This window comes from Pholcus phalangioides, unplaced genomic scaffold (assembly GCF_987345545.1).
Source record: "Pholcus phalangioides strain wild (caught in Gottingen) unplaced genomic scaffold, Ppha-v1.0 ptg000017l_1, whole genome shotgun sequence".
In the NCBI taxonomy this organism is placed as follows: Eukaryota; Metazoa; Arthropoda; class Arachnida; order Araneae; family Pholcidae; genus Pholcus; species Pholcus phalangioides.
Genome location: NW_028301610.1, coordinates 64,469,336 through 64,495,922, shown reverse-complemented (window position 1 = coordinate 64,495,922; position 26,587 = coordinate 64,469,336). Strand labels below are relative to the sequence as shown.

Below are 26,587 nucleotides of genomic sequence, written 5' to 3'. Positions count from 1 at the left end.
AAGTCATGTTTCTTATAAGGGAGTCAATTCAGATCAGTTTTTTTTTTGCTACCATCCTCTCGTCTTCATTACGCCTACGCCTGCCTCCTTTTGCCCAATTCACCCGCCTTTAACTAGTAAGGGTTGCAATGGTAAGACGTAATAGATTAAATATAATTATTTATTTACAACAAGAACGCCTTCTCCGTGTTCAGAAGGAGTCAGATGTCTCCTTAAGCATGGACTTGATAAACTTTCTCAAAAGTATTAGTTTTTTTAATATTTCCCCGAGATTGTTCAATGATCACGCTTGTCCTCATCGAGTGCAGTCGCGAACTGAGTAGCGCGTAAAGGTCGCTTTCAGTAGACGACGTCAAACGCCCTTTGTCGTCGGACTTAATGTCGGCTGTTGCCGCTCGCGTAGCTTGCCGCGTGTTGTCGCTTCCATTGAACGACCGGCCTAATATATACAAGCGGAAGTTAAGCTGTTCTCTATGGATCCTCAGCACAAAATTCAATTGTGTAAACCAAAAAAAAATCATTTTTATTTTTCAATCTTTCATAAGATAGCAAAAAAAAGGGTTAAATAACCGAGCTTCATCAAAACTCGCTGATCATCGTTATCGAATAGGTCTTTTTACATAAATAATACAAGAGGAATTTTTTTTCCTACTGATATATACAAAACTTTTGAACAGTATGTCAGTGACCTTCTTCACATATCCACGGTCCAGAGGTTCTCTTTTGTCCTGGAAGGATGCTGACCTTTCTCGCGACTGGAAGTCGAGCTCACTGACCATAGACTAAAGTGAAAGTGTTTCTCTGTTGCATTTTTATTGCCTGTAAAAGCGAAGATAATCTCTACCCCCTTTTTTTTTAACCCTTTAATCGTATAACGATTGCATCCTTTCGTTTTTTCACGGACACAAACAAAATCCGCCTGATTTTTTTCTGATATGGACACTATGATTTGGGTGCGGCTCGAAGAATCGTGCGCTGATTGTGTGTGAGATATCTCTTCGCATGACGCATTCAACCAGCCCTTTTTGTGCCATGTCAGATCTAGATGGGTTATTGTGTCTGGGTCATTTGTGGAGCTCATTAAAGCCCATTCAGAAAGCGTAAAATTTAAAAAAGATATATTAAAATACTACCGATTATGTTGGTTTATAACTGCTGAGGAAGTCATTAAAATGAACATCCCTTAAAAATTTTTGCATCCAAATCCGGTGATGGTATGTTTGATAATATACTACACAGATTGGTATCATATGTTTAGCCTAACATAAGCCCTGAACCCATTCTGCATTGGTTCTTTACTAATACGCTAGACTTTTCGTCTAAATTACCATGAGTGTATTGCTGGTTGCTCGATAGTTTTCAAACAAAGTTAAAATTATTATCAGTCGTATTTTTTGCTGCAATGATCATGAAGATCAGGACAGCATTTGAGATATGTTTCTGTCAGTCAATTCACAAAGAGAACCTATCGGAATGGCAGGAAATTCAATTCTTATTAAGGGGTTTTTGCTGGTAGTCACGTCTAGCAAACACATGGACGATGAAACGACTTCTACAGGTCTTGTTAAGTCAGAAGGCAGCTGAGCAGCTAAGTTTGAAAGTTCAAAACAGAATTTCCATCAAAAAACATATATTTCGGCCAATATTTGCAACAATTCAGATAGCTTATACAGAAGAAATCCACAAAAATTACCTGTAACTGAAAGCCTACATACAGTATTGCAAATAGAACTGCGATCTTTCTTTCTATAACAAAATTACATTCGATTTTTCAGTACAAATTTTGCAATCCAAAATTGTTAGATAATGTGTGGTATTACTATATTATTTAACTCCCTAATTTATAGAAGCAATGGGGGTACAAGAATTAAGTGTGAGGCCCGAAGGAACAACATTATTCCACGCGGAAGCCACTTTGATATAACTGTGATAATTTATTTCTTCTGCATTCCACGCAGGAGCCGCGTTTCAGAAGCTCCCTGCTAAGAAAAGTGTTTCAAGACTTGCCATTTCTAGCATAAGACTAACGTGCACATTTGTATCACCGTTCATTCTGGTGACTTGCCGTTGCACGTTCCCTTTCACTGGTTCAGGCAGCAATTTATCCGTTCAACAGAAAAATCAAGTGCAGTTCACATTTCGGTTTTGCTTTTTTTCTCGGGTTAATTACACGGGTGCTGAGTTGCTGTTGGAGTTTTCGCATCAGGGAATCTTTGAAAGAGAGAAATGCACGTGTTGTTAGCTCAAAATGAACAGATGCTTTCGTAAGACCAGAGATGGCTATTCCAGTCCCAGCGAGTGGTAGTCGCACTTCAACGGAACTCAATTTACGCAGCGGGTAAGCAATTACAGAACTTCCCCATTAAGAATCGTATCGCTTCCTGGAAGACGAACCCAAGGTCAAAATCCTTCATGTTTACATCGATGTATTTAGTATAAGAAAAGGCAATGGTATGAGACATCTCACATGTTGAAATGTGTAACTGGATGACTTCTTTATTGGATTAATGAACCAAATACTTTTGTGACGAATTCAGTTGAAATATATGCAACTTTCAGGCTGTTAGGTCAGGGTCCAGGATATTTACGTTCTAGTGTTTTGCCCAAATCTGTGGCTGGCATCTTCGAAGGTACAAAAATGAGTAGATCTCTCCAATAAGCGAGAAAAATTTAAAAGATAAAACATATCTTCGGTTATACCGGGTGTTGAAGAGTTGTACGGACTGTTTTTGCTCAAAACAACTTCAGCTTATACATCACTTGGAGAGGAAAACTCATTCTTTCATTAATTAAATATGGACGACGAGTCCGCTGTCTTGTCTTTCATCCTTTTCAGACCCAAGCATTCGCTTTTGGGAATTTTCAAAATGTTTTTGCATTTTTGATACTCAAAAATGCATTAAAAACACAAATGTCACAGCAAATATTTGTTTTTTCATTTTTTCTTCAAATTTTCAGTTCCTTTTTTTATAAAGAAATTCACTTCGTTCAAATTTTTTCATCGAAGATGATATGCAGAGTATATTTATCTTCACATAATTTTTTTTTTTAAATTTTATTCCCAAGTTTTATGTAATAATTCACACTTTTCCCAACGGCACTTTCTCCTGGAAGCCACTTTAAGAAAAAAAACCCTGAGAGCTCAACTTGAAGTGCTTCCCTCTAGTGAAAGCTCCCAAAGTTCATATTCACCATATTTCTAACTCAAATTTTACAAAATCCTTCAAGTCCAGGCTAACTCCTTGAAATCAAAAGAGAAAATTCTACAGTGAGAAAAAGCAACCACACATTCGTGGCACCAGGGTCTGAAAGGGTTAAAGGTACCTTAGCTTTAATCAGTTTTGCACTGTTTTTCACAACGTAACATCGTTCTTAAAACAGGGTGTTTTGTTTATGGACCGACAAACTCAGTGTCGTGTATTTGTTTGCGTGAAATAGATGCGCTTTATACTGTCACGTTTAGGAAAGATGGAGCAACTAGTCCCACTACTACTCCGGTCAAGGTATTTCTGATACAGACGTTCGGGGTAGGCAAAGTCATTAGTAGACGTTGCAGGTTCCCATGGCCTCCTCGGTCTCCAGATTTCACACCGGCAAACTTCTGGTTATGGGATATTAGAAATCCTGGGTGTATCGATCCGGTCCATCTAATCTGTCGGAACTGAAAGATGCGATCCGCCGAGAGGTGTCATGTATACATCCGGACCTGCTGCACTCTGCCGTTGCTGGATTTGTAACTCGCCTGTAATGTGTTATACCCTGTGGTGGTGGTCATGTGGAACACATACTGCTGTAATAAACGATTTGGAGGCATTTTGTTCATTATTTGAGTATCTTTTCTTTGACTTGTGTACGTCAGCGCCACCTATCGGCTGTTTTTGAGGGCTTTTTCCTGTCTTAAAAAAATTCCCGTGGTGTCAACGCCGTGACGTTGCCCTAGCGGTGCCAACCCTGCAAACCGTTTTTTATTTCGCTTATTTTTCCGGTTTTTATGAATTTTTAAAATTTTTACGGAGTTTTTGCCCACCCTGTATGTATCTGAAATACCTGAAATATCGTATTAAGTAATGCATCCATTGAAGTGATGTAACATTGGTGGAAAACTTTCTCAACTAAACTGAATATATTTATACGCACACACGGATTCTCTCTCTCCATCTCAAGTTATCTGACGATCAGAATCACTTTCAACAATAAACGTTGCCGAAAAACTAGCCATTGGTCAATAAGGTCAACTAAAATCCGATAAAACGGACAAAGAAACGATCCTCAATTCTTTAGCCGATGAAGTAACTTTTTAGAGGAAAATATGGTCATTGTTTTCCTTATTTTTGTGTTGCCTAAAAGATAGTTTCACGTCACACATATATGATTTAAATTGAAACAAGGAATTTATGACATACAGTTTGTCGTATTCATGTAAAAATTGTTTCATTCAGCAATATTGCATTTTATTTTTGATTGGAGTATTGAAGTTTGATTTTGGTGAAATCAAACTTCCCGAGACAGTGAAATTGGATTTTTTCGATATATTTTTGTAATTCAAAAATGTTCTTTCATGACTTATAAATAAATCAACAGCATATTATATATGCTATGTATTACAGTATATTGATTATGGGAAGAGATACGATGTTCTTTCACCAAATATGGTAATACATGTACAGATATTATTCAAAAAAGATGAAATTTTCACTGTACCGTGAAGGGAATGAACAATAACAGAAACACGCATATCTCACTTAATTACACGTCATTTTTTTTTTATACAATATAATTCTATATACTTTATGTGTGATATCGTATTGTAGTGGCAGCGTTTTCTACATTTGCATTTCCGATCAAGCAACGCATGAAATACTGCGCCTTTTCTTTTATTGGGAAATTTCGTATCTTGTTTTATTCAGCTTATATCTTATTTTTGGTTTTCGTGAGGTTTTTCATTTTTGTACCTGTGGGGTATTGTAATCATTTCATCTATAACATGAAATCCCAATCGTTTCCGAAGATAAATCGTGATTTAATGAAAATTCATATACATTAGTAATAGATTATCTCTCATTTCCTCACAGCACCCCATAAGTAGCACCTATTCGAGAAAGTCCATTTTGAATACTTAATTAGACGGAAGAATGGTTTTCATTTTTTTATTCACATCGTCTTTAGCTTAGAAACAAGAAATTTAACGCTACTATATTTGTTAGGTAGTGTTGAAACAAAAAGGAAAACATTCCTTTGGTTTCTGGGTGAAATGAAACGTAGATTTTTCCCGCTATAAAATTATGGTGTCATCTTTGGTATCATAGTTTACAATTCTTGCACATGATTTACTAGAACAGGTTGTCGGTAAGCACCGAGGAATTTTTGGTGTTTTACTTGCTATGGACGATTTAAATTCAAAGATTAGCAATTCGAGTTTTAGCATAAGTCGGCGAGCCAAACCGGAATGCGACAACACTTTCATGTGAACAGTGGTGTTGGAAGCATTTTTGATGCGGTGATCGGCTTGAGCTTCAAGTTTTCCATTTTAGAATTAATTCTGGCGGAGGGTGTGCTCGGACCCGTGCTAAAGGCACCACTAGCTCCGACGCGGCGTAACCGAGTGTGAATATACACTATAGACGTTCCTCGCAAAACGCTTTTTTCCGAAATATTTAAGACAAAAATCGACATTTTATATATTTCTAGAAGTTTATTTGACTAGATTAGCGTTTCGCTGAATCCAAGGACCACTAATGTTTCTGAAATAATGCACAACTTGAAGCACAAATAATCTACAGTATCCGAGCGTAATTTTATTCAAATCCTTGGAAATATCATTAATATTAGTTGCATATAATTGAGTCATTTTAATTATTAAATAGAAGAACATTCTTAAATTAAATCTTCAGTCCACGCATCATAGGTTGAGAAACGCAGAGCTATACTATCCAATATACAGGACCCTATATTTTACTCATAAATTCTTTGGTTACCCTGGTCCATTCCAGCTCTCTTCAGGTGATTAAAACAGTTAACTATACTCGGCAGTTTAGGGTTTAGAGGTGATTTAAAATGCATCTATTTCCTCCTGATAATTTTCTGTAACTTTGTCCTTTTTTTTCTGTACCGAGAATAGCTTCGGGCTATCGTTGTAAGACAATTTACTATCTAGTGGATGATGCGACTCGTTATTGATGTTCTACAGGGTGTCCAATCTTATCGTTGACCAATAGCTAATTAATAAATCTCGACAATTCTTAAATCTCAAGTCATACTTTTAGTTTAAAATTACGGTGCATCGACAAGTTAAAGAAAAAAAAAATCATTTTCTTACAACCGAAATTGGCTGAGTTATTAAACGTTTAAATCTAAGAATTTCAGGCATATTCCTCATTAGAAAATTCATCATTCAGTCAATTTCTTCAAGTACGGGCTTTTGGCTACAAATTTGAACTACAAATTATAAAAAAACTGGTTTCCTTGTTCGCATGATAAAAAATGGAGGGGAAAGAAAAGAAATGTGGAAAGAGAAAAAAATGGTGCACAGTACAGTATATAATATATATATATATATATATATGTTGCTGCCAAAGCCCGGAGAGCGGCCACTTCACGAATTGGCCCAAAGTTTTGGTCAAAGTCCGAATTGCAGAAGAGATTCGGACTTTGACGGGCCATTTCGTGAAATTGCCGGAGATCCCTGGCCAAAGCTCGATGTGCTGATATAAGACGGCCCGGTAGGAGCCAAATCCAGTTTTTTCTAATCGCCAACGTGTGATACATGTCTATACGAATGTAGCAGCTGTATTGGCTTTTTTTACGTGACGAGAGAAAAAACTAAAAATATAATTATACAAACATATAGTTTCTTCTGGCAAATGTTGGAGAAAAAAAAATATTACCTCATCGTAACTGCGGTTCGATGGGTTGGACATAAAAATACGCCTAATTGACGATGATTCCGAATCATGTCTTTTGTTGTCAGTCTGGCCAGGAATCACCGGCCAATTCACGAAATGGCTGGGTAAATATTTAACGAAATTGGCCAATTTCGTTCTTTGGCAGTAACATTTATACAGGTTGTGTAACTAAACTGATGGTTAGAACTCTGTAAGGGGTGGTAGAACTCGCAAAAACAAACAACTTTCACCATACAATGTGGGGTAGAAAGCAAGCGGCAAGCCGCGAGAGGGCGCCTGTGTGTTGAAAATTGAGAACACAGTGAGACGAATTATAAAGGACAAATGTGATATTTATTTATCGAAAACTTTACAACAAATGCTCAAATGAGCGACTACCAGCTGCAATACAGACGTCACATCGGCGACGGATAGCAGCTGAATGACGGGTTTTGCGAAAGGCGATGTTTCATACACTCCAGAGAAAGCTTTCTTAGAATCACAAGTCCCCCCCACCCTTTTAAAGAGTCACTAGTTTCTCTTTTGTCACTTCTCCCAAACCTCATATTTTTCATAGACACTGATATTTTTCTTATGCTTATATTTGAAAAAAATTGCAAACGAATTCTGGATGCTGAAAATAACACCATATTATGTAATTTCAAAGGTTAAACTTACTTTTGAGTTTCAAGCAGTATTTTAGTAGATGAAAATCCATTTAAAAAATGGTTTTTTGATTTTTAAAAGTGGCGGCGTTGATTTTATCAACGGAAATTTTATGATCCTTTCAGACCTTCAAGCATTCATTTTTCGGAATTTTCAAAATGTTTTTGCAGTTTTGATACTCAAAAAAATGCATTAAAACATAAATGGCAGCGAATTTTTTTATTTATTTATTTTTTCAAATTTTCAATTTTTTTTATAATTTTTTTTTGTGAAGAAATAATTCGTTCAAAATTTTTCAGCCAAGATGTGATGCAGGGTATATTCATCTTCACATACAATTTTTTCTATAATTTCATTGTTAAATTTTATGTAATAAATCATACGCTTTCCGGAAGCACTCTCTCCCTTAACGCATCTTAAAAAAAAAACTTGCCCTCTGATGGAAATCCCCCAAAAATCTATTTATTTCTAACTCAAAACTTGCACAACCCTTCAAATCAGAACTTGACTCCCTGAAATCAAAAGAAAAAATTCTACAGTGAGAAAAAGCAACCCACACGTTGGTGGCAGCAGGGTCTGAAAGGGTTAATGTGATAGGTGTTAATTCGATTTCGTTTCAAGAATTTGATTTTATAAAATGACTGATTTTATTAGCGGTGGGTACTGTATTACATAGTAACCATTGAACTTGGAATTCATTCTGATTTAGCTTTGAACGAGATGCATCATTGGATGACAGCATAAATTATAGCTTCATCCATGTGGTGTGCAGCTTATATATCATCTCTTTCTTCAGTTCTTCTCCTATTAAAATTCTATATAAGATGACAGATGATGATGGTCTTCCGATAGGGACTTCTTGAGGTCCTTTTGTGTGGTTCCGGCTGGAAGATCGCGTTCATTACCCACGGGGCAAAACAAAGAAGAAAAAGGATATGGTTTTTCTTAGTGAATCAAGTGCATGTTCTTTTACCGCACAGACATGTTTTTCAATTTGAAAAAATAGTGAATTTTTTGTCCTAGAGGGGAAGATTCGATATGATCATCATTATACAATTTTGGAGATGCCGGTATCAGTAGCATCGTCTGTTGATAAAAATAATCGTTCTGCATCATTTTCAAGGATCTCCGTACGATGTTTTGGCCAGAAGCATTTACATTTTGGTGCAACAAATTGCACACGCGTGATGCGCTTTCTCTACTTTTCATGCCTTGTTTAATCTCCCATTTTTTTCTTTCTTTCTCTTGCTCTCGGGCTGCACAGTTCTTCATTCACTAGAATTTATTTTGCTTCAACGATTTTACATTTTTCCAATGTTTCAAATATATTTATATGGTATGGATTACAAGATCTTATCTAGAGATATCGTCAAACACACAGTATATACTTCAGTGTTTAGAATACAACATGGTATGAGTGCATGGTGTTTCATTACTATCAGTTACCTAATTCTGGTACCCGAGGTCCGGTTTTATGCGACTCTGTACTCTTTACACATGCGTGGAATTTATAATTCGATATCGGTTAATGGGATTTTGGATCATTGGTTAGTGGTTAATTAGTGGGTTATATTTCATATTAGTAGACGATTCCAGTAAGAATTACTTACTTAAAAAGCTGTTTATACAAGATACATATTGCATTAAGAGTTTGCAAAAATTCTTGCGAAGTGAATTTGGTTCGTCTTGAGTGTTTGAAAAAGCTGCTTTAGGACAATTTGTGACGACATGGAACGAACCATCGTGATTTATACACGAATTTAAACTTCGACATAATGTGCCCAAAACGGTTGTTAATATGGATAAACCATGCGGTTTTCTGGTAAACAAAGTGACGGAATAATGTCTTTAGACTGTTTTTAACGTTTCGCATCGGTGCGATACTGACATCGGTCATCAGCTACTAGCTGGCCATCCATTTGTGTATGAAACGGTACTTGAAGGCAAAAAATATAAAAAAATACCACCGACACATCCTTAGTAAATGGATTCAGAGCCGTACTTGTGTGTGTGTGTCGAACCACCAGTTACACTTGGGTCCTATGAATGAGGTTAAACATAACATCACACGGAGATTTTCGGAACACTGCAATATGCCCATTATGACATTTTTTAATTGAAATATCGTTGGATATAGTGTATAGTGTACTGTGAATGCTTTTTTTTTTCAAGATAAACTATTTCCTCGTCTTTCAATTTTTTTATTGGTGTCAGAATGAGCCAATACTTGTGAAACAAGCTTGTTGTACTAAGTGGACTTGAGACCTTTAACATGGTGAAAAACTAAGCTCTAATAGAAACATCAATAAAAATACTATTTAACCATTGATTTATTTCAAGTCTTTTACACATATTCTTGTTTGTATGTGATATCCTATGCTGGTATAAAGTTTTACATATCTTTAATACTGAAAGTTTTGTGAATTTTCAAAAAACAAATTCATTAAAAATAGCTTGCGTGCATGATAAAATACCATGACATCAATGTAATTGAATAAAAATTGATTCAAAATAAAGGAAACTGTTCAGTTCATGAAATGAAGCAAAAATTTGAGATTTAATTAACTCAATCTTATTTAAAATTGGTTTTTTAATTTAAAATTTAAATTTTAAAATTTACAAAAAACTTAAATATCGCAGATGTGTAAAACTTCATACCAGCATAGGATAGCACGTATAATCAAGACCATGTGTAAAACATTTGAAATAAATCAATGGTTAAATAGTATTTTTAATGATATTTGTATTAGAGCATACCTTTTCACCATGTTAAAGGTATCAAGTCCCCTTAATGTGTAGCGGTTGGGAATCATTGTTGATACATAACTGATCAATATTCATAAATTAAGAATGTTTCATTCTGAAGAACATGTTTCATTTCAAAGAACGCATAACTCTTTCCATCGCTTTTCTTGTATATTCTGAATATATATACAGTAAAATGGCGGCTTATTCCATCCCCCCTTGCATTCTTTAGACCAGCGCGTCCGTTTTACGTTGGAATTAATTATCGTGAAATCCTTTTCATATGGAGGAATTTCAGAACAACACCCTTTTGCCCGTCCTCTTTCTCATTTGAATAGACTCTATGAGATTATAAAGCCTTTGCATCGGCTAGATCTCTTATTATATATGGATTTTTCTTTCTTCCTATCCACCTTCATCATAGATATTTGACCGCCTTCCATTCATTCCAAGATGACGACCTGAAGGGAGAAAAAAAAACCCTTTTTGTTGTTGTTTTGATTCGCATGTCATTTTAATTGTTTGTTCGTTTCCCCTTCGAATTATATATCGTTGAATTCGTCTTCACATATTTAGTAATTTTTTTACACAGTTGGTGCTTTTTTGTCGAACCACGTTAGTTACTATGCACTCAGATTGTCCGGTTTGACCAAGAGAGCCTTTGGTAATTATGGTCATGCTTTTACATTTATTGCCAGCCATTTCTGGTAAAATGGCATCGCAATACCGTGCTGGAAGATCAAATGCTCTACAGGGAAGACAATAAACATTTACTGGTATACGCGATCTGTGAAAATGAATTCGTTACAATGTTGGTTGCAAGTGTCTTTCAGATTTATCAGTGAAGCCACACGATGCAACAATAACATTTTGCAGACTTTAATCTGGCGATCATTCGCTGTTTTTATCAAGCAGTTGTTGCAAAGTGTTTATTCTTGACTGTTACGAGCATTAAACACTGGTGAGATACTACAAGCGATGCAGCTGCAACTCGACACGGATTAGTTAAAAACTCGAAAATTTCAGGTTTCTTAACCAATCCGCGTCGAGTTGCATGCTGCACCGCTTGCAGTATCGCGCCAGTATGCACGCTGCCTTAGTATGTAAACAGATACAAGGCCACAACGGGCCAATCTTACGAGGTGGCTGAGAAAATGACTGAGCGACGTCATCTACCCACACCAAACGCAATATAAAATGTGACTCAACGGCAAAGGTGACATTTTTCTGATTATAAGTTGTTTAATTTTGATACCCGATGCAAATTGAAGCTGTTCGTATACCGCAGCTTTGTTACCATGGATATAGTAGCCATTCAACTGCTTTGGAGCTCCGTGCACAACAGTATTTGCTGTAATCACATTTTACACAAAATTTACATAGCTAACTGGTTCATATGGACAACTGTTTTCAACTTTCGGTCGGACCTCAATCCTCTTTGAAGCCGATTTTCAACTCTGATATCAATGACGATTGGTTCTCTGTTGTTTCAAATTTATTTCACTTACACATGTTACACAAGTACAGGGATTGTTAATAGTTACATGGATATATACATACATGGATGTAGATGGGATAAGGGTGAAAAGATCTACTCAGGTTATTTTTGAAGTGGAGCTGTTTAATTATTTACTCTACACTTTTAAGGGGGGAACTTTATATTGAATGTTTTTCATTTATATCAGAAAAATGGATCAGAAATGGGAATTTTTCTTTCAATTTTGTTCATTATATGAAAATAAAGCTTTGAAAATGATTGCATTTTAGCAAATCTATTAATTAATAAAATTGTTTTATTAATCGCTATAGCTACAATTCATTAAGTTAAATAGGTGCTACATAACTACATTTTGACATAGTTTGAAAAATTAATGGATCACCAATTTGTGGTTACAAATCGATCATGGAAAAGAAACAGTACTGTAAAGTGGGGTGATTTGGATACGTACTCTAATTTATTATTTTAGATGACGCCATAGCTACTATACATGAAATAGGGAGGTGATTCCAAGTGTAGCCAAGTGAGCCTCCGTGATTTAACATTTTGTGCAAACCTCTCATATAACTATCCCGTCTTTTTTTCCCCTCTTACATTTATCATAATCTGTATTTTAAATTTTCATACAAATACAAATATACAAATACAACGCCATAACAGGCAAAATACCCAACGAGGTGGCTGGGAAAAGATGCCCATAACAAATATGGATGTCATATATTTAATGAAACCAAATGCCATGTTTCATGAAACCGAAACTTTGTTTACAGTGTTTAGTGGGTGCAACTTTCAGTCTTGATAGAAGTTTGTTTTGGTAAGTGTAGTCATTGTTTTAACTGTGGATTATAATTAATCTAATTAAGACACTTTGTTAAATACTGTTTTTTATATTAGTGAAATGTTTAATATTTGCTGGTTGACTTGAGAACAATAATTTATATTCGTTACAGGCACACACAGTTATATAGATGCCACGAACAAATAAGAAAATGCTAGACTCCAAAATCTGTGCAAATTACACAGAACAGCAGATTAACTTTTAAATTATTTTAAGAGATTAACACCACGCATTTAAAGATTAACACCAAAACAGACATCTTCGACTAGGCAAATTTACAGTGTAGACATAAAAGAATAATTCCCTGTATTTAAATTTGCAATAAAAACAAAATTTGTGTATTTATATACTTTTTATTTGTCCCTAATTACTAGTTGGTAGACATGGAAACATACGCTTCGAAAAGCGAAATATCAAAGCAATAGAGTGGTCACCCCTTTAGGCGGGGTGGCTTGGGGGTACACCACTCTATTACTCTGTACTTAAGTCACCCCACCTGAAGGGGTGAATTGGGTACGATTTTGCATTCATTTTCCTCCAACATAATAAGCTACAAAACAATATTATCCTTGCATAAACAAATAACTAAAAACTTCTTCCTTCTCTAGTGGTGCAACTTTTCGAAAAAATGTCAATTCATAAGGAGACAATACAAAAAAAATGTCCAAAATCTGTATCCAATTCACCCCAGTTTGCGATAATTTTTCTCGTGCCCTAAATACTAAACGTTTGAGTTGTCCGAACTGAACTGGAGCGGCACACAGTATAAGTTTGGCCGACAACCATCCCTTTTAAGGAAATCTGATATAAATCACTTATTCAACCTGTAACAACAACGATTAATACACTTACAGAGTGACTATATCGTGCATTATATTCCCACCCAGCCAGCCACCTAGCGTCATTACTGTTTATGCAAAAAAGAACAAGTCGTCACATTAATGTGACTCCTGGACAGAGAGAGAGAGAGAGAGAGATCCTAAAACTTCTTTTGTAGTTTTATGATGATTATGTTGGACTTAGGCATGAATTCACTCTTGGATAAAGTTTAGTTCCGAAGATTTTAGATTTTTATCTCAAATACTTGAGTTCAATTAATTTTCAAATACACATAAAAAATGACCGTGACTTATTGAAATGAACTGGATTAGCTCACCGAATTGGTGTGTATTGGGAAAGTAGTGAATGCGAGGGCAACAAGTCAGGAGGACTCGTTGATCACACTATTCCCAGGTTAAGACAAGTAAGTGGAGCTACGGATTAAATATATCCTTTCGGGCATCGATGTTGCCAGAAGATATTGTTTTACCACTTTTTATCCGCCATTGGAAAACAAACTAGAGAATCTAGAAATAAACTGCTTGTGGAAAATATTCCACGCGCAATTACATCTCGAAAATTTATACACAACGTTATTAAAGAGAAATAAATAAAATAACAAGTAACACCTGATGTGCGTTTTGGCACCAGCTGGGTGCCGTTGTCTAAAGTAAAGAAAAAGGTAAGAAAACAAACATTTCAGTTGACCGTTGAGGACCCCAAACGAAACGATGAGCCTCCAGCTGCCGAAGAACTGTTCTAATTGGTCGGTTGCTCCATCTCAACACTCTTTAGATTCTCTCTTGAAACGTAACATCTGACGCGTTACGGTAACAACTGGGTGCCGTTGTCCGATGTGAAGAAAAAGGTAAGCAAACAAAAACAGTTGACAGTTGAGGACACCGAACAAAATCATGAGTTTCCAGCTGCCGAAGAATTGTTCCAATTGGTCGGTTGCTATATCTCAGTGGTTCCCAAATTTTCTGATGTGCGACCACCCTTTTCGACGAGAATTTTATTGGCGACCCCCCTCCCCTCCTCCTTTCTTCAACTTCAGTTAATATTCAATCGATAGATGGCGCTGCACCGATACTATTCATACGTGCATAATCAACTCTGCATTTTTCGAATTTTTTGAAAAACTGGCATTCTGAGAGAGAGAGAGAGATTGCGATACACGTCAGTGCATGTGATTGTATGTGTGTATGCAGGGGATGCATCAACCTCTGTCAGACAATCAATGAAAATTGAATGATTGTAGGGCTTCCTATATATTCAAAATCTTCAACTACACGATTTCGTCACAAACCTGGTAATTAAAATTTTACAGGGCTGTCCACCGTTTTCAAGATTTTCAATTTTAACGGAGTTTCCTCTTCCAGACGCCCCGTAGTTTCTAATGTATTGGTTGTATGCTTTACTTTTGACTAGTGAGTGCGTACATAAATAACTAGTAGCTCATGCTTTTAGTTTTGGCATATATTCATTTGCATTGCAAATGAATTTACTTCAAGACATTTAAAAAAGACGTTGTGAAATATTTCGCGACCTTCCCCCCCCCCGAGCTCATTTACGCAGCCCTCCAAGGGGTCGTGACCCACAGTTTGGGAACAAATCTATCTTGAAACTTTTTAGATTCTCTCTTGAAACGAAATTCGTTCACGGTGAAAGGATACCGAATGCAGATTTGTCGTCATTTCGAACTATTTGTTCAAAATTTGTTTATCTTATTTGTTCATCTTTGACAATGGCACCCAGTCGGTGCCAAAACGATTGTCATGTAACTTATTCGTTTGTTTAATTGTCTTTAACACCATTGTGCATAAACTTTCAAGTATATCAAAGTTTCATTATCCTTGAATACGCGTATCTTGTCAGTAAATGCTCTGTTCTCGCCAAATTCCAAATCCCTCGGGAAAATTACGACACATCACAGCAATATAATAAGTTATTATCCAAATTATTTTGTTGATAAATAAGTGCTTTATATTGGATAGAGGAAATATTTGAAACGCATCGGCTTACTTCAAAAAAAACAAAACAAATAAAACAAATTGTCACAAATATGCTAATTAGCAATAAACATAGAACATCACTTCGTATAAAAAATTTCCATAATGGAAGACTATTATAATTGATTTTTCTCGTATTATATATTATTTGGAATTTGTTTTCTTGTATATACGGAAAAATAAAAATACCTTCCTTAAAATAAATCTGAGTGATTTTTTTTTTTTTTGGTATTAGGATATTGAAAAAAAAAATTATCTAAAAATGAGGTTTTATTATATATTACGGGTTTTTTTTCCTTGTTTATTTGGAAGTAAAAACCCGCGGCACGAGGAAAAATGATAATCAATTCATTTCTGTTTTGGCCTCTTAAGCATCGATGCGTGGCCCGCTTAGGGTCACGAGCACTTGCCGTGCCATCTAGTGGAGGTCGAATTAACCACAGGCTCCGTTTTGGCCTCTTTGGTTGCGCGTGTGTGTGGGTTCTCAGACATTACTGGTTGTTGTTTGGTTTCGGGCGCTCGCGCAACAACACCCGTGTGCGTGGTTTCCCAAATGGCGCGCTTTCTTTCGGGCTAAAATCTTGACGTTTCGGTTTCCTCGCGTTCATATAGTGGCCGTTGCTGACCACGAGGACTCGCAACTTGGACTTAAGTGTGACTGTTATCATCATTTTTCGTGCTCTGTTGGATTTCTCTGAAATATTCACATCGGTAACAACATTGGAGGATATCGAGGTAGAATTTAAATTATTTTATTGATGCCTATTTGGTATTTTAGAATTATTATGACGCTTTAACAGTTTGTATTTCCGATTCCTTAACAATCCAGGAGAGTTGTGTAATATTCTGTACATTCTATTGAGGTTCGTCTTAAAATTTATAATCGTTTTAATCGGAAATAAAGGTAAATTTCTTTTTTTCTCATATCGATATACTTAATTTATTACCGTGTTAAACACAGGTGAAAAATCGTCTTTTGTAGGAATCATCGATATTTATTCTATTGTTTTAAGGGGTCTTATACCTTTTGACACGGTGTAAAAACATGCTCCAATAGAAATATCATAAAAATACTATTTAACCATTGATTTATGTCAAACGTTTTACACATGTTCTTGATTGTATGTGCTACCCTATGCTGGTATGAAGTTTCATATATCTTGGATGCATAATTTTTTGTAAATTTACAAAAAAAAAAGCATTATAAATAGCTCACGCGCATGATGAAATACCATGGTATCAATGTAATTGAATAAAAATAAATTCAATATATATATAAAAGAAACTGTTCAGTTCATGAAATGAAGCAAAAGATTGCGATTGCATTGACTCAATCTAATTTCAAAATAAATTTAAAAATTTAAGTTTCAAAAATTTAAAATTTAAAATTTGATTTTAAATAAGATTGAGTCAATGAAATCTCAAACTTTTGCTTTATTTCATGAACTTAACATCAATTTTTATTAAATTACATTGATGTCATTGTCTTTTATCATGCGTGCAAGCTGTTTCTAATGCATTTTTTTTTTTTGAAAATTTACAATAAATTGTGTATCCAAGATATGTAAAAGTTTATACCAGCATCAAAAACGTGTAAAAAATTTGGAATAAATAAATGGTTAAATAGCATTTTTAATGTCGTTTCTATTGGTATTCACCGTGACAAAAGGTATGGGACCCCTTAATATAATGGAAGATTTAGAAATGTCATGTAAATGTCGTCTACCTTTAAAATTTGTACATTTTAATGCGAATACTTTTTGTTTTTCAACGTGGTAGGCCGACGCCGTGCCAACCTCATGTGATTGGTATCTCCATCCATGTATGATGTCTGCATCTTGCGGATCAGTGATGCGCAATCGAAACCGTTACTGATATACCTCGCCCTGATGCTTCAGCGTTGAGAGAATTCTCTCAGCTGGAAACTTTAATCTTGAAGAGTTTGTTTCGTGATCTTTCTACGATTCTCTCACTATACGTATTGCCAAGCGTCTTTGCTGGGTCAAGTCTATAACCGTCTACTTATAATCGAACTCTATAACATTAAACAGGTCCTTGAATTTTGAATTTATACCGGGGTTTTTCAACCGGTTTGCCTCGAAATTTCTAAATTAAATTAATTGATTTACTTTTAAAAAGAAACCGATAAAATACAATACTTTTTTTTTTCAGTGTTTACAATTGACGTAATATTTCGGGATCGGGTGAGCGATTAAGTTGAATTACGTGTGTGTGTGTGTGTGCGCCAGCAAATTTGATTGTCACGGAAGAGGCAATGTTAACTGAAGACGCTTTTCTGCAATACAAAATGTTAAGATAAGAACAAGTTACAGATAAAATATCTGCAACGGTGCAAAGCAAAGGAATAGCTTGCATATTCCTAAAACTGTTTGTTTCACTGTGGAACACTTTATATCTTTCCCGTTTCTCAGGTTTGCTCGAACATTCACAGCAGCTGACTGTCCTAACCATGTTTACATATTTTAATAAAATTGCTTCTCTGTTAAGTTTGAAAATTTCCATACTACTGTTGGAATGAATGTTGAAATAGTTTTGATCGCAGTGTCAGTATAGTTTTCCCGTTAGATAAATACTCTATTTACAGTGTTGACATTTACAGCAATCTCGTCCTTACAGTATCATGTTGTTGTAGAGCATTTTCGCAACTGTCACAACTGTAATTATCAATACAATAAGTAAAGTATCTATCAAATTGACGACCAGTAATCTGACTTCATCCCTGCGATTACAACACAATAACGGTATTTATTCCAACATGAATGGTATAAAAATATTCAAACTTAACAAAAACAAGGATTAAAATACTTTAACATGGTTGTGGCCAGGGCACGACTTTGACTTGATGGGGGCCCTGGACAAAAGACGTATTGCCCCCCCCCCCCGACTGTGGTCGAAGAGGTATTGTGCGTCAGCTAATGCCTTACATGTTGTTTGTGAACACATAAAAAAAAAAATGATATGCACTATTTTAAATGAGAAATGTAATCTAAAATTATTCATCTTACATAAAAAGTTTTTTCCGCACCTTATATGAGCAAAATCATCGATTATGTCATCAAAATAGAATTTTTGAGTTATATCAGCTTCAATACACGATAAATATGGTGACAGTTTTCTTTCAAAAGTGGTCAAAATACTTAAGACCACTGATGATTTTATCCTTTTTAATAAGATGAATGATATTTCTCTAGAACATTTTGATATTGGTGATGTTGTCATTGATGATGATTCAATGCTGTCTCAAAATTTGAAAACTTCTCTTCTAAACCTCTAGCGTTATTTAACATTTGTGGCATTGTGTCACCAACCTGAACCACGGATAAAAATTGTTGCAGTTCTTCTAAAAAAAGTGTTTGGAAAAGATCAGATGCATGAAGTTTACATTGCAAATATACAGAAGCTTCATGAAGGTTTCATGTTGATCAAACGTGTTGATCAGACTGTTACACATTATAACATATTTTTGTCATGGAGTTAATATTGCAATAGGTGCATTGTACATGTTGTGTAAAATTTAGTACTGATTGGTATAATATTAAAATTGATATTTAATAGCGTTTGCTAATATTGGAAAATTTGGAATTAGTATGATGTGATTTATGGGAATTTTTTCGATTTTCACAATTTTTTCCAAATAAAATTTATAAAAAATTGAATAAAATATGTACTATATTATGAATTTATCCCCCCTTAAAACATCGGGCCTCGGGCAAATGCCCATGTTACCCAGGCGAAAATCGTGCCCTGGTTATGTCAGCCAGCTCCTGTGAATGCGCGTGAAGACATGAAGAACGTGAAATACGTAAAGTGCTACAGCAGCGTAACGAACAATCTTACAAATGCAGAATATTCCTTAGCACAGCCACAAATCCGTAGAAGGTTCAAGAATATGTCTGTTCAAAGTTCAGCTCAGCGCCGTAAAAATTAAAAATGTATTAAGCTCAGATATATTATTGAAAGTTAAAATATAATACACAGGAAAAATAAATTAAGTTTTGTTAATTAAGAATTTCACTAGCGCTTCTTTATTTAACAATTTCACAAAAAGTGCTTTATTTTTCACTGAGTAAATAACTTTTTTTAACTATTTTATCTGAACAGAAGTATGCCTTGATAGTTGAAATTACGGTAAAAATTACGCTGTAGTTAGTCGTTTCCACCAAAAAAGGGAACATATCCACTTCGTTCATTCACTTCGGTACTTTTTGGTAGAACCTCTCGATAACGGTCACCCATGGAATGTAAAATTTTGTCAGCTAACGAAGAATGTCCATATGTCCATTAATGGATAGTAAAATACATTGAGCCCCGCCAACGTAATTCAAAATAGTGTCCGCTAACGGAAGTACCCATTATGGGAGGTTCCACTGTCGATTGATATTGTTTCTTACGATGATAACGAGAGGGCAGTAAGGTACCTTCCTAGGGTAGGTACAATGTCCTGAAATCAACAGGCGACGTAGAAAGTTTCCAATTTTTCAGACTTGAAAATCTCCAATTTTAATCAAAAAAAGTAATATTTCCACTAATTTCCTTTCGAAACGGAACAATTCCAAAATTCAAATGACGATATCTTTCTTGAATGTTGAGCAAGAAACAAAATAATTACACATTCTTCTGCTAACTATATGCTACCTGTTGTGCTATTTTCTACTTTTGCGAAACGAACGTATTCAGGAGGGGAATACGTTTTTTTTTTTAATTTCTACTGTAAATTTAGTAAAAGTGGAAATATTCCCTTTCGAAAATAAGCTCCTTAAATGTTCCAAATGGAGAAGTTAGAGCTCGGGAAAAATGAAAGCAGATATAAAGCCTTGTTAATCTGATCTATTTAAAACATAAGGTGTGTTACACCCTTTTTCTACTTAACCCATGGCTTGTGGTGCATTGAGGGGAAAAATTCTATTATGTTACGATCTCTGAACGACCTAGACTGCGTAAAAAAAAAAAATAATTCTTCCAAGTAGTTTCTAGCTTTTATGTGTTTGTTGCTTAAAATAGAAACGTGCGGTGTGAAAAAAAAAAGGAAAGAAATGTAGGTCTGTATATATATATCGTAGTGTTGTTTCGATTGGTCGGTCGGCTACTGAAGCAGTTAAATCCGTGACATGATCCTCCTCGCCTTATAATTGGTTGATTAAATAGAGCTTCTTCTCGAGCGTGTTTTTTGTTCTTTAGGCATTAGATATCGATTCTGTATTCATATTGCTGAATGTACAAGATCGTAAACCAGTGGTTCTCCAACTTTTGTCACCCTTGACTCCCTTATCCAATTTATGGTTCATCTGCGGCTTCGCAGAATAGCTTGTGATAGGTATTTTCCTATATAAAAGAACCACTACAAAGCATAAATAAACTCACAAATGAATATCTCTAGCTCGCTAAGACACCCCTGACAAAGGTAGGTGATACCTCTAGGAGCACGACGCAAACTTTGGGAAAGACTGTTGGAAACAAAAGAAATTCTCGTACTTCATGAGCACTGTCTATCGTTGGACATTGTCCGGCAAGTCGCTTGTTTTATGTCGACTTGGCTGATTGATGGGTTCTAAATATTTTTACATTCCCAGTGTCTCGATGGGATTTTATGTCATTTTAACGTAATCTCATGTTTTCTACAGAAGTTTACCTTCTTATGCTGATCTCAAGTGAGATACTGAACTAAACTGGATGTAAAATGTTATGCCGAGTCTTGCTCTAGATGCCATCCAGAGGCTCCATGGTGGATTATATATCGGCCTATTAGGTGAAAATGTTTAGTTTTTCTCTCACTTGTGTGAAATTTTCAAATTTATTGGTGTTAATTATGTATTAAGAAAGATTGGCTCCATTAAAAAAATTCAGCATATGTTAGTAGCTTTATTGTATCTCAACCCTGAGTTTTTAGGCACGATTGGGCGAGGTAGCTCAGGTCGATAAGATACTCGCCTGAAGTACCGCAGAAGTTTACAATGAATGATGAGTATACCGAAGAAGTTTACAGATGTCGCGTGTTCGATAGTCGTCGGTTCGTCCTTCAGAAACTTTCCTGACACCAGGGCAAATCTGAATTGGCGACATGACCACAGAAAAAGATTGCAACCGCAAGGGATCCCACACCGAGTTGTTAAAGTACCAATCCACCGGTGAGTATAAAGAAGTCACAATGTCGAACGCTGTCGTTCGGAATCGGCAATAAATTGTTGGGCCGGTGGTGTCTTAATAATTTCGGCTCCCCTCAGCCCCGATTTTATGTATTATAGAAGAGACGGGAGTGGTCGTCCAAAAATCCATACCTAGAAAATAAGGAAAATAATATTGCAGAACCCGTGAAAATACAGAATTGTAGAAAGGATGAAAATACAGAATTGTAGAAAGGATGAAAATACAGAATTGTAGAAAGGATGAAAATACAGAATTGTAGAAAGGATGAAAATACAGAATTGTAGAAAGGATGAAAATACAGAATTGTAGAAAGGATGAAAATACAGAATTGTAGAAAGGATGAAAATACAGAATTGTAGAAAGGATGAAAATACAGAATTGTAGAAAGGATGAAAATACAGAATTATAGAAAGGATGAAAATTCGGAATTCCAGAATGGGTGGGATAAATACTTAGATGAGACAACCATAATATTTTTTATGGGCAGAAATATTTATATTTTATCATAATTATTGGTTTTTTATTGCTCTTATTAGCTTGTTGTATTTTAAAATAGTTTAGATATATAATTCGACATCCATATTTTATGGGCAACTTTTCGCAGCCACCTTGTGGGGAATTTTTTCTGTTGTGGTCTTTGTATTTGTAAAATTTTGAATTCTACAGAAGATGAAATTCATAATTCCGGAATGGATGAAAATTTAGAATTTATGAAAAAAAAATATTGCCGTAAGTACGTAACTGCCGCGGGGCCCAGTGTGACCGCACATATCGCACACCCCTAAGGGCGGGCTCTGTTCACCCTTAATATACAACCTAATCGTTCTATTAAGATGTATTTTAATCCATCTCATCAAAACACTTCCATAAAGTCAGTTGAAGTGTGTTCGATTACACCATCACTAAAACAATTTCGACAATCAGAGAGATTCAGATCTTTTTTTTCATTATTATCCATGCTAGGGATGCGCTTAGATATCGGTTATCCGCTCTGATAGTTTCAGGTTAATTGGAGGAAAGAGAACCCTCCTCACTCTATATATGCGAGATTTATAGATTTTTTTTTCCATAGAACAGACAGTCCACTTAAATGTTATTCACCCAAACGCGTGAATGAGCTCAAGAGAGTTTTTGGGTTTAGATTTACTTTTTTCCTTCAAAAAAAAATAAATTAAACGGTAATTCCTTATCTTCAGCCTATCATGCTCAGAAATGATAGTTCCATTGTAACCTTGAAAATAGTTAGTTCCAGAAGTATAGGTTTCAATGAGGTGTATAGTTGAAATCTATCGGAATAAGATCCAGATAAAGACAAGTAGTTCATTATAACGACATTGAAATGGTAATTTGCATTGACTGTTACAGGGATGGTATCTAAATTGGTTCAAGATTAATCCGTCCTTAAATGAAGTTTTCTCTGAAATTATGTTCCATAATTATGATGGAATAAATTTCTTATTCCTTTTAGAGAATCGAGCATTTATTTATTTTTATTTTTTGGGGAATTTTCAAATTTTTTGCATTAAAAACATAACTGCCAAATATATATATTTTTTCAATTTATTTATCTTATTTTTTTGTCAAGAAATAATTCACTTCGTTCTAATTTTTTCAGCCATGATAATGCAGGGTATATTCGTCTTCATGTACAATTTTCCCCAGAATTTTACTGCTAAATTTTATGTAATAAATCGCACTTTCCCCGAAGGTACTTTTACACCCTGAAGCCATCTCAGAAATACATTTTTTTTTTCAATTTCAAGTGCTGCCCTGTGATGAAACCCCCGAAGTTCATATTCACCATATTTCAAACTCAAAACTTGCACAATCCTCTAAGTCAGGGCTCAACTGATTGTGGTCGAAAGGAAAAATTCTACTGTGAGAAAAAAAAACCCCACAGATTTGTGGCACCAGGGTCTGAAAGGATCAAACAATGAAATCTGTATAATTGGACATTAATGAATCATAGGCACCTATTTTTGCATGGGAGGGTGGGTGCGATATTTTCCCAGGACTAATCAATCAGAATGGCTGTGTCTGCAATGGAGAAGACGTTCTGGATTTTGGAATTGAGCAAAACGGAATCCCCGTAACTGTTGTGCAGAAGCATTCTCTCCGATCGGAGGATAAAATTATCATTGTCGTTCTGTCACTGCAGTATGAACCATGAGCATAATATTCAAAATATCCAGAAAAAAAAGTTTCTCATGAAAATGTTTTCATGTAAACAGAAGGGCTTTACTCTTGTTTTATGGACACAGAATCAGAACAGACTGGGCTTGTGACTCGTGCGCTATCGCTTACGTCGAATTGCTCAAGTAGCGGAACACAAATTGTAGGAATATATCACCTGATAGCAGTTGTGGTACAGTTTTCAACCGTTACTGTTTTACATCATCTGGAAACTTCGAGTTGAGAATGTGAGCCGATCTCCCCGTTCAAAAGTCTCCCCACAGAGAGTAACATGCCTACAACGGCACAAATATTCAATCATTACACTTCATTCGCAATTTGAAATATACATGGCTGCACTAAAAATTCACTGACAACACTATATGCGCACCCAGACTGTTAGTTACACACAAACTCATACTTCCGGGACAACTCAATCGGTAGTAAATTGCCCATGGTGATAGACCAGAGTTGTGCTCTGTTTGAAAAAAAGAAAGCAAGCATCTGGAAACTGCATACTTCTTTATGAATTACCCTGTATATTCACTGGTCCACTAAATATCTTTGACTTTAGTCTTGCCTTTTCCTAACGTGTGTTTCTCCTTTACCCAGGCCTTGGACACTTCCCTATACCGGATTTTGATTAAAACCGGCCTCTCTAAATCTTTTAATACTTATATATTGGACGCTTTTCTAGTTCAAACAAATGTGAAATGAATCGTAGACCTTCATTTAGTCAAAGACGAGCATCTTACCACTTCACCACTCGGGCGAGTAGGCTCGAGAGCTGGGAAGTCCTGGTCATTCTCTTCGATCAGCCTTCCAATATCTTCCAGGCTCCAACATTTGACTATCATTGCTTATGGTTTATCATTGCTCTTTTTTACACTACTCGTCCACGACCAACCTTGGAACATATTGGGCCAGCCTTGACTCGTGGCTCTGGCATTATAATTTCAAGAGCAAATATCACTATCATCTAAACTTCTGCGACGGGTTATAAGAAGAGGGTATATAAGAAGTTTGTAGGAGTTTCTTGGCCATTGATCGATTCGACACTAATGTCGGAAGCTGAAGACCGCAAAGAATAAGATGGTAACCTATCAGTCCATTTTCAATATGTCTATATAAATTTATCAAGTTCACATCACACAAACACTTTTTTCAATCACAACTACCAATAACGGTTTTTGTCAGTTCACACAATCGGACACGCTAGTTCAATTCTTACCGTTCTGTTTGATGGACAGATATAGTAATTTAGTCGTCATCCTACAGGTTACGGTGAAGCAATTACTCGTCTAGAATTTATTTTGTCTGCAATTTTTCTTTTCTCGATTGAAACACATTAAAAACTTGAATCACAGCCAGTTAGTTTTTTTATGTGTACTTAAGCTGTTGGTAATCCAGTTTGTATATTCTCAATGGTGCAGTTCAGTTCCGTTTTTCCTCCTTCATAATTCGCTTTAAAAGCTTATATAGATATATATGTATATAACAAACGTAATTTATTTTAACACATTTTACCAAAATTGAATTTTGAAAACTTAATCGCTTTTATTCTCTCAAGTTTCTCTTCATTCATTTTCAAAAGTTCAAATCAATCATATAGTTTTTATTTGAGTGGGTATTTTACGATTACTTGAGGTGCTTCCGTGGGGAAATGGTTGCATTGTATATGTTACTGCCAAAAGCCCGAACTGCGGCCAATTCACGAAATGGCCGAAAGGTTTTGCCAAAGTCAGGCCTGTCATTTAAATTTTTTCTGGAGGACTGGGGGCAAAGAACATATAAAAACGATTCGTGTAATAACATAGGCACACATATAGTTTTTTCTGGCAAATTTTGAGAAAAAAAATGATTACCGCATTGTGACTGCAGTTTTATGGGTCGCCATAGCTAACGTGGACATAATTACCACAAAAAATAAGCCAACTTGGCGATAAGTCCGAATCATGACTTTTGTTATCGGACTTCCTCTTTTCCAACTTTCTATTTCAAATATCACGAATATTCCACTTAGAAACGTGAGAATTTTTTTGTTGGCCTCAGGAGAGACAGAGAAACAATTTTTTATTGGGTTTTTGAGGACAGGGTGTCAGTGTATAAAAAGGTTTTTTTTTATGTTCTATCAACAACCCCCTTGCAATATGAATGACGGTATCTGCCTCCTACACGTTATTTAGATACTTTTTCCTAATTGGAAGTATTCCTCTATGATACAGGGCTCGCCATTAATTTGCGGCAGTGGGAGTTAGCTATGCACCCGGTATACTAATGTTACTTGGCAATTGCAAGAATGATGCGAAATCAAATTCCCTGATGCGCTTAATAAGCGTGGAAAAATGCGGCCATGTTTCCCACACGGAGACGTCTTGTGATACTGCCGGACGTGTATGTCTTTTCAAATAATAATGCCCAAGGCATCGTCGCCATTTTTACATTTTGTTCATTCGCCTTCATTGTAACGACATATCACGTTACAATTCATATACTTCGTTCACATCGCGTATCATGGGTGCTCTGTTTTACCTGATTCGTACGTGATGGATACGACAGCTTATGTTTGATGTTTTTTGCTCATTCCTTCCGTGTCTGGTTCAAGAACTTTGTACGCATTCAAACACTCTACGCTTTTGAAAAAGAAATTCTCTCTTTTTCCATCGACGACACCTTTTTTTCTAGAGTCTAAATGGGTTGACTGTACTTGAAATTCCGTATAAAAATAGAGCACCACAGAAAGAATACCGAAATTACTTTATCTCTTCATCTCCCTTCGTACTTGGTGAAT

At 35.7% G+C, this 26,587-nt stretch overlaps 1 protein-coding gene across 4 annotated transcripts in view; it reads left to right on the top strand.

The window, feature by feature from the left end:
• Positions 1-26,587, top strand: part of f (espin protein forked) — a 336,082-nt gene that overhangs the window by 194,809 nt on the left and 114,686 nt on the right. The window contains exon 1 of one of the 4 annotated variants that reach the window (XM_089247038.1): positions 15,948-16,194. The exons of the other annotated variants lie outside the window; for them this stretch is intronic. The gene's annotated coding sequence lies outside the window, so the exon portion shown is untranslated. Of the gene's footprint in view, positions 1-15,947; positions 16,195-26,587 lie in introns of those variants that run through there. 4 annotated transcript variants of the gene reach the window in all.